This window comes from Gossypium arboreum, chromosome 8, assembly GCF_025698485.1.
Source record: "Gossypium arboreum isolate Shixiya-1 chromosome 8, ASM2569848v2, whole genome shotgun sequence".
NCBI lineage: Eukaryota > Viridiplantae > Streptophyta > Magnoliopsida > Malvales > Malvaceae > Gossypium > Gossypium arboreum.
In genome coordinates, this window is record NC_069077.1 from 13823671 (window position 1) to 13837963 (window position 14293).

Here is a 14293-nt window from a genome sequence, read left to right on the forward strand (position 1 = left end):
TGCGCCAAAATAGGAAAAACGCGAAACACACAGGCTGAAATTGGGGCACACGGGCGTGTCCATGGCCGTGTGTCCCAAAATCTATAAATTGGCTGCACTATTCATTGTCTTCCCCACTCAAAAACCCTAACCTTAGCCGCTACAAGTCCACATGGCCTCCTTGCCATGCCCGTGCGCCGCTTCTCACTCCATTTTTTACTCCCAATCTCTCTCCCTTAGTGTTTGTTCACTCTTTTCACCTCTATTCTACTTATTTTTAATGCTTATTCTTAAAATGATTGTTATTTTTATCATACTATGTTTATTATTTCCTGCATTATTAGATTATTTATCATGCATTTTATGTAATATAGGTTGTTAGGAAAGCTTCATTCCTTTGTCATTCACATGCCATTATTATGCCCATCCTCATGCCCTTACAATGTCATGAAATTATGCTGTCAAAAAGAATTTTGTTGGTTGAGTTTGGTTCATATTTTGACTAAAATTAGTAGTTTAAATTCACGCCTTTCCAAATTCATGTATTTACTATTATTCTTCCTTACAAATTATAGGTATACGATGTCGTCTTCACGAGGAAAGAAATCCGCTGTCCTCGCTTCAAAGGAAAGAAGGGAAGCGTCATCTTCCTCAGGTCCTATCGCGGAAATTCGTCAACTTTCCTCCAATTCCCCAACGGGCCCCAAGAAGAATTGTTTCAAATACTATAGGCCCGACCTTTAGTAGCGGGCTGCTGCATCGACTGGGCTACTGTCGAACAAGTCTAGTTGGCTGATGTAATCCGGGCTCTTCTTACCACCGACCCTTGAGAGCTGTTCTTCGGGATTATCGAGCCGACATACCTCGAGCTCACAATGGAACTATGCTCAACGTTCCATCTTCAGACCGTAATGACAAGGTACGATGATCCCGGCACGGTTCAATTTCGCCTAGGTGGATTAATCGCCAGCTAAGCGTCCCAGAGTTTGGTGTTACACTAGGCTTATATACAGAGGAGTTCAAGGAGGAGAATGAACTACATGTTCTCAGTTGCCACATACATTTCTCTCCCTCGAACTGTTGGCACACTTTGGCCCCTAACACGGCCTCGTACAATCCTAGCCGCTCCAAGGCATCAGTTCTCCCACCATCCCTGAGGTACTTACATGCTGTTTTAGCTCACACTATTACAGGGAGGCGAGAGAGCACTGGCGTCGTCAACACCCACGACGTTTACTTCTTATGGTGCATGTCGCAAGGGCACGTCATCGACCTTACTTATTTCATCGCCCTTGAGATTCAGCACCAGACGGAGTGGCACCGGAAAGGGGTCATCTCCATTGGCCCCTACATGACTAGGCTGGTGCGCCACTTCGGGCTCCTCAACACCGCGGCCGAAGAATTATTCCTCACCCTCATCGGCCAGATGTCTCCACAAGGCATCTCGAGCTTGCTTAGTATGAGGATGATCGAGAGGAGCCGAGGAACCTACCCTCCCCAGTATCATCTCGCCCAATCTACCGAGGAGGAGGCCTACGAGGACATTCATGTCCCCCCACAGTATGAGGACCCACCGACTCAACCACCACCACCCTCTCGTCCAGTTCATATGGCGGCTTCATATGCTGACATCTCTGAGCGCCTTACCCGATTCGAGTATTAGTGTTTTCAACGATTTGGCAACATTGATGCTACCCTACAGCAGATTTGTCAGCACCTACACATCTCATCGCCAGTCCCACCTCGCGAACCATCCAGCGATGAAGATGTTTAGAAATATTTATTTTTTATTTTATGGTTTTTAATTTTTATTGAAACTACTATTTATTTTTATTAGATTTTAGAAATTTTTTTAATTATCAATTTCGATTTTTATTTTTGAGTAATTATTTTTCCTAATATCCCCTAAAAAGTTCCTAATTTTATTACAGTTATATAGAGCTCTTAAGCTCATCATCCGATAGGAACTAAAACTCCACCGGGAAAGGTTCTCCATGACTGCCATGTCCTGTTCGACCATGACCATAGCTACCACTAGATATAATATTCTTTTGGCACAAGACTTATGGCCTAATGAACCTCCACGACCGCCGGAGTATCCTCCTCCACTCTCGAACCAATCACTCTCCAAAACTCTAGTTCGAGGAATTTATCATACAAGAAGTTTCACTTCTCTCCCTATCTTATTTTTATACTCTAATATCTATCTTTGTACATTGAAGGCAATGTACATCTTAAGTGTGGGGGGCATTCATTCATTATCAGAAAAATCCCTGATTAATCACCTTGTTCTCTTGAAAAACTCTCATATCATATTTAGGATAAATTTTAATTGATTTATGATTTTGAGTGATATTTCTTGAATTAAAACATAGGCATTTATGCATTGATTGTTTAAAGTTTAAGACATTAAAGAATCAAGCATGATAAATTGATTTTTAAGAATTTAAAATTATAGGTTGTTTCCCCAAGTCTAGGTATTACCTTGAATTGGAATTCACGGGTCTAAACATCAAAAAGCCATAATTTTTGTGAGAATTTTGAGCCTTTTGAGCGTCTATTAATCCTTTCATGCTCACTTTTATGATTACTTTAAGTGCATCAGTATTGAACTGTTATTCTAGAATTTGCTTGATTATGCATGTCGAGACCACACCATTTGATTTGATGTATCAAAATGATTAAGCCACTTAGGATTAACCCACTTATGCCATGAAAAGCCTACTTCCACGATTAACCCCTAGTAAACCCCCTTGAGCCTAACAAGCCATTTCTTGTATTACCCTTAATATTAACCTTTAACCCATTATTGTTGAAATCCCCTAAATTAATCCCTATTTTTGTCGAGATTTGAGTTGAATGGATTGCTTAGCTATGTTTTGTTCTTAATAGTGAGTTTATATTTATTAAGTTGTTCTTAAAAAAAAACAAAAAAAAAAACTATGTATACATATCTGTAATTTCATATTCTGAGAAGAAGCTCTGTTGTACGAAAGTGAAGATTAACTCTTTTTCTAGTTAGGCAATTTTTCAATTCAATCTCAATTCTAACCCTTTCTTTCAGCTTGTGACCACACCCCCTAACCAAGCCTCACCACAACCCTCTAAAGACCTTTTGATTGATGTATCATCTTAAATTATAGTGGTGGAGATTTGATTTTCATGTAAGCCTATGGTAATGACTTTTCATTATTGACTATTGAGTGCTTCATTTATTGTCCTTAAACACCTCGAGTGGTTTGAGTGAATCTTTAGTGAGGATGTGAAACTTTGTGATATTCTGAATCAAAGGTAATTACTTAGATGCGGAGAGACACCTACATTTGCATGATTAAATATGCAACTTGGAATGTTTGAAACTTTTATGCCCTTTTAGTTGAATTCTCAATGTATGATTACGTATGGATTATTTTGAGATATTATCGATAAGAATTATAAGTTGAGAAGAATTTATTTTTATTATGAGTTGAGGATCTTGCTTGAGGACAAGCAAATGCTTAAGTGTGGGGGTATTTGATAAACTACAATTTATACATATTTTTACCCCATGTTTAACGCATTTTATGGATGATTTTCCATAAGAATTGGTGAATTCGATGCTCCTAATGCTTTAATTTCATGTTTTATAATTAGGAGAGCAAAAGGAACGAGAAACAGGCCAAAAACGGAGAAAATGGGCCAAGGTATGAAATCAACACGGCCTGGACCTCCTCACACGGGCAGGCCACACGGCCGTGTCAATTTGGCAGGCTGGAGCACGGCCTGAAGTAATCGAACATGGGCGTGTGCCACGGGCATGTCCCTGCCGAGCCCAAGTTAAGTCCAATTCAGAAAAGGCAACTTTTGAGGGCTTCTAGGCATTCCAAAGCCTATAAATACACCCTAGAGGAGGAAGAAAAAGGAGGTAGAGAAAGGGGAGTAAGGAATTACTCCAAGGAAGCCGATTGATCCATCTCAGAAGCCGGATTCATCATCAAGACTGAAGATCTCACCTCAATTTCCCTTCAGAAGTTTTGGGTTTTCTTTATGTTTTGTATTCTTTATTTTTCTGAGATGTTTTCTTATTTAGTTATGAACTAAATCCCCTAAAAACATAAGGGGAATGAAACCTAAGACGAATCTTGTTATTATTTTCTGAATCGTATGATAAATATTTAACTTGTTCTTAATTATGTGTTCTTAATTCTTGTTTTGATATCCCAGGATACTGATTCAAGATAAGCTCTTATTCAGAGAAGGAATAGACCCTGTCTAAGAGTACATTTATCATAATTAAGCGGAGTTGATTGCGTGCCTAAAAGTAGGGTAACAAGATTTTGCCGGATTAGGGTGAAACCTAATAAGAGGATCCATAGATCGAGTTAATGCAACCCTAGAGTGTTAATTAGAGAAAAGTCTCAGTTATTCAATCTAGGGATTACACGTTATTAGTCTTGAATAGGGATAATAACATAACTTATGGATCTCTACGGAACAAGTTGAATGAATAAATCGTCCGATTCGGAGCCAGAATAACAATTAAAGTCTAGGTGGATTTGTCCTTAGGTATTGTCTTAAGTTAATCGACTTTTCCCAAAAGCAATTCCCCAATTCTTTTCTCTGTGAGTTCTTAGTTTAGATAATTAGTTAATTAAAACAAAACCTCTTTATTCTTAGGCTAGATAATAAAAAGACAGTCATTACTAGTACTTTTAGTTCTTTTGGGTTCGACAATCCGGTCTTGCTAAAATTATACTACTGTTTGATAGGTACACTTGCCTACATCGCGATAATAGTTAGTTCAAGAACGAGTAATTATAAATATTTAAAACCTATCACAAAACCTTGCGATCACGCTTACACCCCATAATAGCTTGATAGTGTGATAGCATCTCCTACGATCCCCAACCCGAGCTTGCTAAATTAACCTCTAAGAGATGGGAAAAGAAAGGGAGTAAGGTAATAAGCTTAGTAAGTTCATATGCGAATAATGAACAACTATTATTATTCATTTATTTTACCCATCTATAAGAATATTATTGTTACAATTTGAATTAAGTCTCTTAATTACCACATACTCATTCATAATGCTTACTCTTTTATCTTACAACCACTAATTGCATGTCTTAGCATTAGACTAGAAACCATAATGTTCCCATCAAAGCTTGTCACCTTATTTAACAAGTTACTTCAATTCTCTTAACAACATGCACGTCATTTATGAGTAATCATAATCTCAACAAATAGCTTAACAATCTTTCACTTGTCCATAGCTCATGTAACTCGATCTTTTCATAATGACTCAAGTCGACAACTACGCTCGTCTTTTCTTTTTCCCATATTTAATGAATCACAATTTACGTATACACTTCATACCATTTCACATCCTAGTTAGGTTCATAAGCCTAACACATGATCATTTCAAATCTTACCATGCGTCCCTTCTTCAAAGGGGTAAATCAATAATCACATGGTCATCAATAATCTCACAAGCGTAGCTTATGCTTACACATTTTTACCGAGAAATCATCAGATATCAAATTCACTTCACATGAGTTATGTGTACATACCTGAACCACTCGTATATAGTCACATACTTCCTCGTTTTGAACATACCCAATGAATTACTCGGAATACCAATGGATACTTGGAAATCTCATACATATGTTACCGTATCAATGCCACATCCCTGATGTAGTCTTACATGAAATATCATATCGACGTCATGTCCCTGACATAGTCTTATACGATATCACCCACCGAGGTATCCCAGATATGGTCTTACACGGAATCTCAATAATCTCACTGTCATGATATTTGTATCTTATCCATCTCTAAAGTTCAATAGGGATTTCTCATTCATCGAAACTTCGTCAAATCGTCATTATTAAATTTCATAGGAACATATATACAACTCATGCAATATCAAAATATTAAATACTTAACGTAAGGTTGCACTATTTACGTATGAACTTACCTCGACAACAAAATGGCAAAAAGGGATCTAACTGTCAATTACTCGTTTTCTCTCGTTCTAGGCCCGAATCTCGTTTTCTTTGATCTATAACATCACATTTAACTTATTATTAGTCACATTACTCAATCTGACCCAAAAATCATATTATGGAAAAAATTACATTTTTCATTCAATTTCTTTGTTCTTTAAGCCTAACCGAACTATTTTCATAACTATAGCAACCCACATTTCTCATTCAATCACACATTTACAACACTTTTATACCTTTTTCACAAAATGGTCCTTTTTGACATTTTCACCAAAAATCACTTAGTAAAAGTTATTTTTCTAACCATAAACATGCATAATCTACCATTAAACATCAAAGTACATTCTTGTCACACATGGGTAATTTTTAATCGTGAACCTTAACTCAAAATAAGGCTAGAAATAGGTAGATCATACTTCAAGGATCTCAAAAACGTGAAAATCATTAAAACGGGGCAAGAACGGACTTACTATGGAGCTTGGAAAGCTTGGACAAAACCCTAGCCATGGCTTCAATGGCATTTTCGACTGGAGGTAGAAGGTGAACAAAGATTTTGGCTTATTTTCCCCTATTAATTCATTTATTTACCAAATGACCAAAATGCCCTTAATGCATTTCTTGGAAATTTTACCTAACATGTCCATTTTTGTCCATAAAATTATCCAATGGTCTAATTACCATATAAAGACCTATAATTTAAAGTTTCATAACAATTGGACACCTCTAGCATGTAGAACTCAACTTTCGCACTTTTTACAATTTAGTCCTTTTCACTAAATTGAGTGCCCAAGCGTCAAAATTTTCAAACGAAATTTTTACAAAATCATTTCGTGAAATTGTATACCATAGAAATACAATAAAAATAATTTTTTCCTCGTCGAATTTGGGGTCCCGAAACTATTATTCTGACTAGGCCCAAAGTTGGACTATTATAATTCTCCCATTTTAGGGATTTTTGTCCTAAAAAATCTTGTCAGACAAGAGATTAGAGCATTCTTGCTCATAGTACTCTTATGCCTCATTGAAAAATCTTCTTCAATGTAGTATATTCCAGAAACACTCTGTCATCGAATCTGATATCCAAAGTCCTAAACTTTTGAATTTGTATGTCAGTCAAATCAGTTTGAAGTTGCTTTCGACTTTCATACATTACTTCCACTAATTCTTTAGATTAAAAAATCGAATTAACCTCATATTTTTCTTTTTAACCATTTTTTAACTTTAATACACAGTGTCGAAATATACCATCAAAATTTGAACTACTCTTTTAAACTTATCATTGATATAGAAACAAATTACTGTGCTAAATGCAACTACATACTCAGGGTTTCCTATAGCTTATCCCATAATTGAGATGTAACCTCCGGATCTCTATCCGGCATAATAGAACTGACACTCCGCATAACCGAACAACCTTAGAAACATAAAGTTCAGTTTATCTATCCAATAAGAATTCTAGATATACTGAAATGATCTTACGGATCTTTGCCAAACAATCAACCACGATCCAAATAACATTCCCCTTTTTAGAGATTATGACAACCCTTATATGAAATCTATAGTAATTTTATTTCGTTATCACTCTCTCACAATCACTGACTGTATTAGTCCTGAATACCTTTAATGTTCGACTTTTATTTGTTAACATATCGTTATCTGAATACAGATCCACAATATCATGTAACATACGAAATCACTAGCACATCTACTTTATATGACTGCACAGTTCATTACTCTTGGTTACACAGATGAGCTACTACTAAGTCTCGTACCAAACTTCTGTATAAGCTCTAGATTACCCAGTACGCGAACTTGATCGCGTGATTTTGTGTGATAAGTTTTATAAATTTATAATTAATCGTTCTTGAAACTAACAATTATCGCGATGTAGGCAAGTGTACCTATCGAACAGTAGTATAGTTTTAGCAAGACCGGATTGTTGAACCCAAAGGAACTAAAAGTACTAGTAATGACTATCTTTTTATTATCTAGCCTAAGAATAAGGGGGTTTTGTTTTAACTAACTAATTATCTAAACTAAGAATTCACAGAAAGTAGAATTGGGGAATTACTTTTGGAAAAACGATTGAATTAAGACAATACCTAAGGAAGAAAACACCTAGACTTCACTTGTTATTCTGACTCCGAATCGGACGATTTATTCATTTAACTTGTTCCGTAGAGATTCCTAAGTTATGCTATTATCCCTATTCAAGACTAATAACGTCTAATCCCTAGATTGAATAATTGAGACTTTTCACTAATTAACACCCTAGGGTTGCATTAACTCGATCTATGGATCCCCTTATTAGGTTTCACCCTAATTCGGCAAAATCTTGTCACCCTATCTCTAGGTGCGCAATCAACTCCACTTAATTATGAAAAATGTACTCTTAATAGGGTCTATTCCTCCTCTGAATAAGAGCTTATCTTGAATCAGTATCCTGGGATATCAGAACAAGAATTAAGAAATATAATTAAGAACAAGTTAAATATTTATCATACAATTCAGAAAATAATAACAAGATTCGTCTTAGGTTTCATTCCTCTTAGGTATTTAGGGGATTTAGTTCATAACTAAAAAGGAAAACATCTCAGAAGAATAATGAATACAAAACATAAAGAAAACCCAAAACTCTTGAAGGTAAATTGAGGGGAGATCTTCAGTCTTGATGGTGAATCCGACTTCTGAGATGGATCAATCGGCTTCCCTTAAGCAGTTCCCTACCTCCTTTTCTCTGTGTCCCCTTTTTTCCTCCTTTAGGGTGTATTTATAGGCTTTGGAATGCCTAAGAACCCTCGAAATTAGCCTTTTTTGAATTGGACTCAACTTGGGCTCAGCAGGGACACGCCCGTGTGACACGCCCGTGTGCGTTTATTTCAGGTCGTGCTCGAACCTGTTAGACTGGCACAGGCGTGTGTTCTACCCGTGTGAGTCGTGCTTCGATTTTTCCAAATTGACACGACTGTGTGGTCTGCTCGTGTGAGGAAGTCTAGGTCGTGCTGATTTTGTACTTTGGCCCATTTTCTCTGTTTTTGGCCCTTTTCTCGTTCCTTTCGCTCTCCTATGCTCGCCTAAGTATTAAACATGAAATTATAGCATTAGGAGTATCGAATTCACAAATTCTAAGAAAAAATCATCTGTAAAATGTGTTAAGCATAGGGTAAAAATATGTATAAATTACGGTTTATCAAATACCCGGCACTTAAGCATTTGCTTGTCCTCAAGCAAAATTCTCAACTCATAATCAAAATAAATTCTTCTCAACTTATAATCTCTATTGAAAATATCTCAAAATAATCCATAAGTAATCATACATTGAGAATTCAACTAAAAGAATATCATAGTTTCAAACATTCCATGTTGAACATTTTATCCTGAAAACATAGGTATCTCCCCTCATCTAAGTAATTACCTTTGATTCAGAATATCACAGAGTTTTACATCCTCACTAAAGGTTCACTCCAATCACTCGAGGTGTTTAAGGATAATAAATGAAGCACTCAATAGTCAATAATGAAAAGTCATTACCATTGGCTTGCATGAAAATCAAATCTCCATCATTATAAATTGAGATGAGACATCAATCAAAAGGTCTTTTGAAGGTTGTAACGTGGCTTTGGTTAGGGGGTGTGGTCACATATTGAAAGAAACAGTTAGAATCGAGATTGAATTGAAAATTCACTTAACTAGAAAAAGATTTAATCATCACTTGCGTACAGCAGAGCTTCTTCTCAGAATATGGAATTTAAATACTTAAGCTCAAAAACAAAAAATTACTACTACTAATATGTATACATGGTTTTTTTTTAGAACAAGTTAACTTAAAAAATAGAATAAAACATAGTTAAGCAACTATTTCAATTCAAATATTGACAAAAATAGGGATCAAATTAATTTAGAGGATTTCAACAATAATTAGTTAAGGGTTAATATTAAAGGTAATACAAAAAAAAGGCTTGTTAGCTTAACGGGGTTTACTAAGGGTTAATCGTGGAGATAGGCTTTTCATGGCAGGAGTGGGTTAATCCTAAGTGCCTTTCTCATTTTGACATATCAAATCAAATAGTGTGGTCTTGACATGTATAATCAAGCAAATTCTAGAATAACAGTTCAATACTGATGCACTCAAAGCAATAATAAAAGTGAGCATGAAAGAATTAATAGATGCTCAAAAGGCTAAAAAATCTCACAAGAATTATGGCTTTTTGATGTTTAAAACTTGTAAATTCCAACCCAAAGTAATACCTAAACTTTGGGGAAACAACCTAAAATTTTAAATTCTTAAAAATCAACTTATCATGCTTGATTCCCTAATGTCTTAACGTTTAAACAATCAATGCATAAATGCCTATGTTTTAATTCAAGATATATCAATAAAAATCATAAATCAATCAAAATTTATCCTAAATATGATATGAGAGCTTTTCAAGAGAACATGGTAGTCATTCAGGGATTTTTTTTCTGATAATGAAATGAATACCCCCTACACTTAAGATGTACATTGCCTTCAATGTACAAAGATAGATATAAGAATATAAAAATAAGATAGGGAGAGAAGTGAAACTTCCTGAATTAAAAATGGATGAAATTCCTTGAACTGGATGTTTGGAGAATAATTGGCTTGGGGGTGGAGGAGGATACTCCGGCGGTGGTAGAAGTTCATTAGTCCATAAGTCCTGCACCAAAAGAATATTATATCTAGTGGTAGCTATGGTCATGGTCGAACAGGACATGGCAGTCGTGGAGAACCTTTCCCGGTGGAGTTTTTAGTTCCTACGCGATGATGAGCTTAGGAGCTCTATATAACTGTGATAAAATTAGGAAATTTTTAGAGGATATTAGGAAGAATAATTACTCATAAAGAAATAACCGGAATTGATAATTAAAAAATAAAATTCTAAAATCTAATAAAAATAAAAAGTAGTTTTAATAAAAATTAAAAACATAAAATAATAAATGAATGTTTTTAAACATCTTCATCGCTAGATGGTTCGCGAGGTGGGGGTGGCAATGAGATGTGGATGTGCTGACAAATCTGCTGTAGGGTAGCATCAATGTTATCAAATCGTTGAAAACACTGCTGCTCGAATCGAGTGAGGCGCTCAGAGATGTCAACATATGAAGCCGTCGCATGAACTGGACGAGAGGGTGGTGGTGGCTGAGACGGTGGGTCCTCATGCTATGGGGGGACATCATCAGTAATGTCCTCATGGGCCTCCTCCTCGGTAGATTGGCGAGACGATATTGAGGAGGGTAGGTTCCTCGGCACTTTTCGATCATCCTCATGCTTAGCGTGCTCGAGATGCCTTGTGAAGATATTTGGCCAATGAGGGTCAAGGATGATTCTTGGGCCGCGGTGTTGAGGAGCTCGAAGTGTCGAGCCAACCGAGTAACATATGGGCCAATGGAGATTGTGCGACATACACTATAGAAAGTAGGAGTTGTGAGTGTTGACGACGCCAGTGCTCTCTCGTCTTCCTGTTAATGTGTGGGCCAAAATAGCGTATAGGTACCTCAGGGATGGAGGGAGAGCCGATGCCTTGGAGCGGCTAGGATTGTAGGAGGCTGAACCTGGTACTAGTGCGGCCCAGCACCGTGAAGGAGAATGATGGATGTGGAAGTTGAGAGCATGTAAGTCATTCTCCTCCTTAAACTCCTCCATATATAAACCCAGCGCAGTACCGAATTCTGGGACGCTGAGCTGGTGGACTAATCGCCTAGGTGAAATTGGACCATGCCAGGATCATCGTAGTTCATCATTACGGTCTGGAGATGAAACGTTAAGCATAGTTCCATCGTGAGCTCAAGATATGTTGGCTCGATGATCCCAAAAAAAATCTCCCAAGGGTTGATGGTTAGGAAGGCCCGAATCGCATCAGCCAACTGAACTTGTTCTACTGCATCCCAGTAGATGCAGCGGCCCGCAATTAAAGGTCGAGCCTGGAGTATTTGGAAAAGTTCTTCTTGGGCCCAATGGGGAATTGTAGGAAAGGGTGGCGAATTTCCGCGGTAGGACTCGAGGAAGATGACGTTCCCTTCTTTTTCTTTGAAGTAGGGACAACGATTTTCTTTCCTCGTGAAGATGACATTGTATACCTGTAAGCAAAACCATTATTTCGACGTGAGGAATGTTCAAGGTAATACAAAAGCAAATCCAAAAAAGGGAGAAGTCATAAATTAGAACTAATAATCTTAGTCACAACTACTAGCAAAATTAATCAAAAACAATTTTATGGTGTATCATTAGCATGAAAATAGTATGAGTTTCCTAAAAAAAATGGCAAATAATTCTATGTTCGTACATTTTATTGATGGAGAATATCAACCCAAAAGTCATGAGTATTTTCACTTTAAACTAATAAAATGTAGTAGATAAATCATGCAACGAGGAAAAACTTCAACATGAAAAGATAATAACTACTCTAGATATGAAATATGAGTGATAAAGAGATGAAAAGAACATAAAAAATGCATACTATGATAACTAACATAAAAAAAAGAGTGCAATTAAAGGGAAAAGAGTAAACAAACGCTAGAAAGGGGAGAATGAGCGTCAAAAATAGAGTGGGAAATGGCACACGGGCGTGGCAGGGAGGGCATATGGACTTGCAGCGGCTAGGGTTAGGGTTTTTAGGTAAAGAAGACAATGAATAGTGCAGCCGATTTATAGATTTTGGGGCACACGGCTAGGGAACACACCCGTGTTCCCCAATTTTTGCCTGTGTGACTCGCAAATTTTGAATTTGGGCGCATCTGACATTTCGTCCACGCCCGTGTCCCTTGGGCGTGTGGGTGCACACAGCCTTGTCGCACGACCGTGTCTGGCTTTGTTCGCTTCTCCCACGCCCATGTATGTAGGCCCATGCCCGGGTTAATTTAACAAGTTCACCCACGGTTGCTTGGCACGGGTGTGTCGTACGCCCGTGTTAATTTGACAGGTTCAGCCAGGGGTTCAAGGCACTGGTGTGTCGATCGCCCGTGTTATTTTGGCAGGTTTTCCCACGGCATGTCGCATGGCCGTGGAAATTTATCGTAGCCCGTGTTAAGGAAATCTTTGCCCTATTTTCACACGGCCCTAAGAACACCCGTGTGCTTGGTGGTGTCTATGTGGTAAACCTGTATTCAAGAGCTCCATTAGTAAGTTAGGTGTTAAACACTAAAATTGAAAGAAGTTAATACAGTTAGTGCTCAGGTTGCCTCCCGAGAAACGCTTATTTATAGTCTAAGCTCGACTTACCTGTCCATTGAATGGTCATGGTGGTTCGAGGAGTTTATACTCCTCATTCCTGCTATCATTCTCATCAAAATAAGGTTTTAGACGGGTGTTGTTTACCTTAAAAGTGCTGAACTTGGGATGACTTACCTCGACTGTACCGAATGGGAAAATGCTAAGTACCTTAAGAGGGATTTCTTCATTCAGTTTGGTAGTGACAATGTGTAACACCCCGTACCCGAGTCCGTTACCGGAGTCGAACACAAGGTGCACACAGACTTAACTTAATTGTTTTCATAGTCCATGAAAATTTCCAGACAAGCTGGTTACTGCATCACTGTCGCCTTAAAAATCATATCTTGAGTTTCAAAACTCGAAAATCAGTTTTACAATTTTTCACTGAAACTAGACTCATATTTCCATCTACAGATTTTTTTCTAGAATTTTTGGTCAAGCCAATTAGTACAGTTTATTAGTTAAAGTCTCCCATGTTACAGGGATCAACTACACTGACCTTTGTGAGTTACAACTTGAATATCTCCCTGTACAGGGCTTCAATACTGATTCCGTTTATTTCTATAGAAACTAGACTCAAAGAGGAATCTATACATATATGGAATGACTCCTAATTATCTCTGGTTAATTTATAATGAATTTCCAAAGTCGGAACAGGGAATCCAGAAACCATTCTGACCCTATTTCACGAAAACCTAAATATCTCTTAACATACAACTCATATGACCGTTTCGTTTCTTCCATATGAAAGTAGATTAATCAAAGTTAATTTACATAATTTATTCACTATTTAATTACATTCCTGCTATTTTTAGTGATTTTTCACATCCACACCACTGCTGCTGTCAGCATCTGTTTTCAGGTAAACTTTACCTATTTTGTGGTTTCCATGGACCAACTAGAGTTTTGTCATACATAGGTCCACCTATGATCATATTTAGCCATTCCAAGGGCTGATCATTGCCCAACACTTCCATTCCAGTCCATAGTCACATCATGAAACCATATATACATACATAACACAAATGGTCTAATGCCATACTCCACTTCTACGAGCCATTTTCGCATGGCTGTACACACATACATCACAAAAAGTACT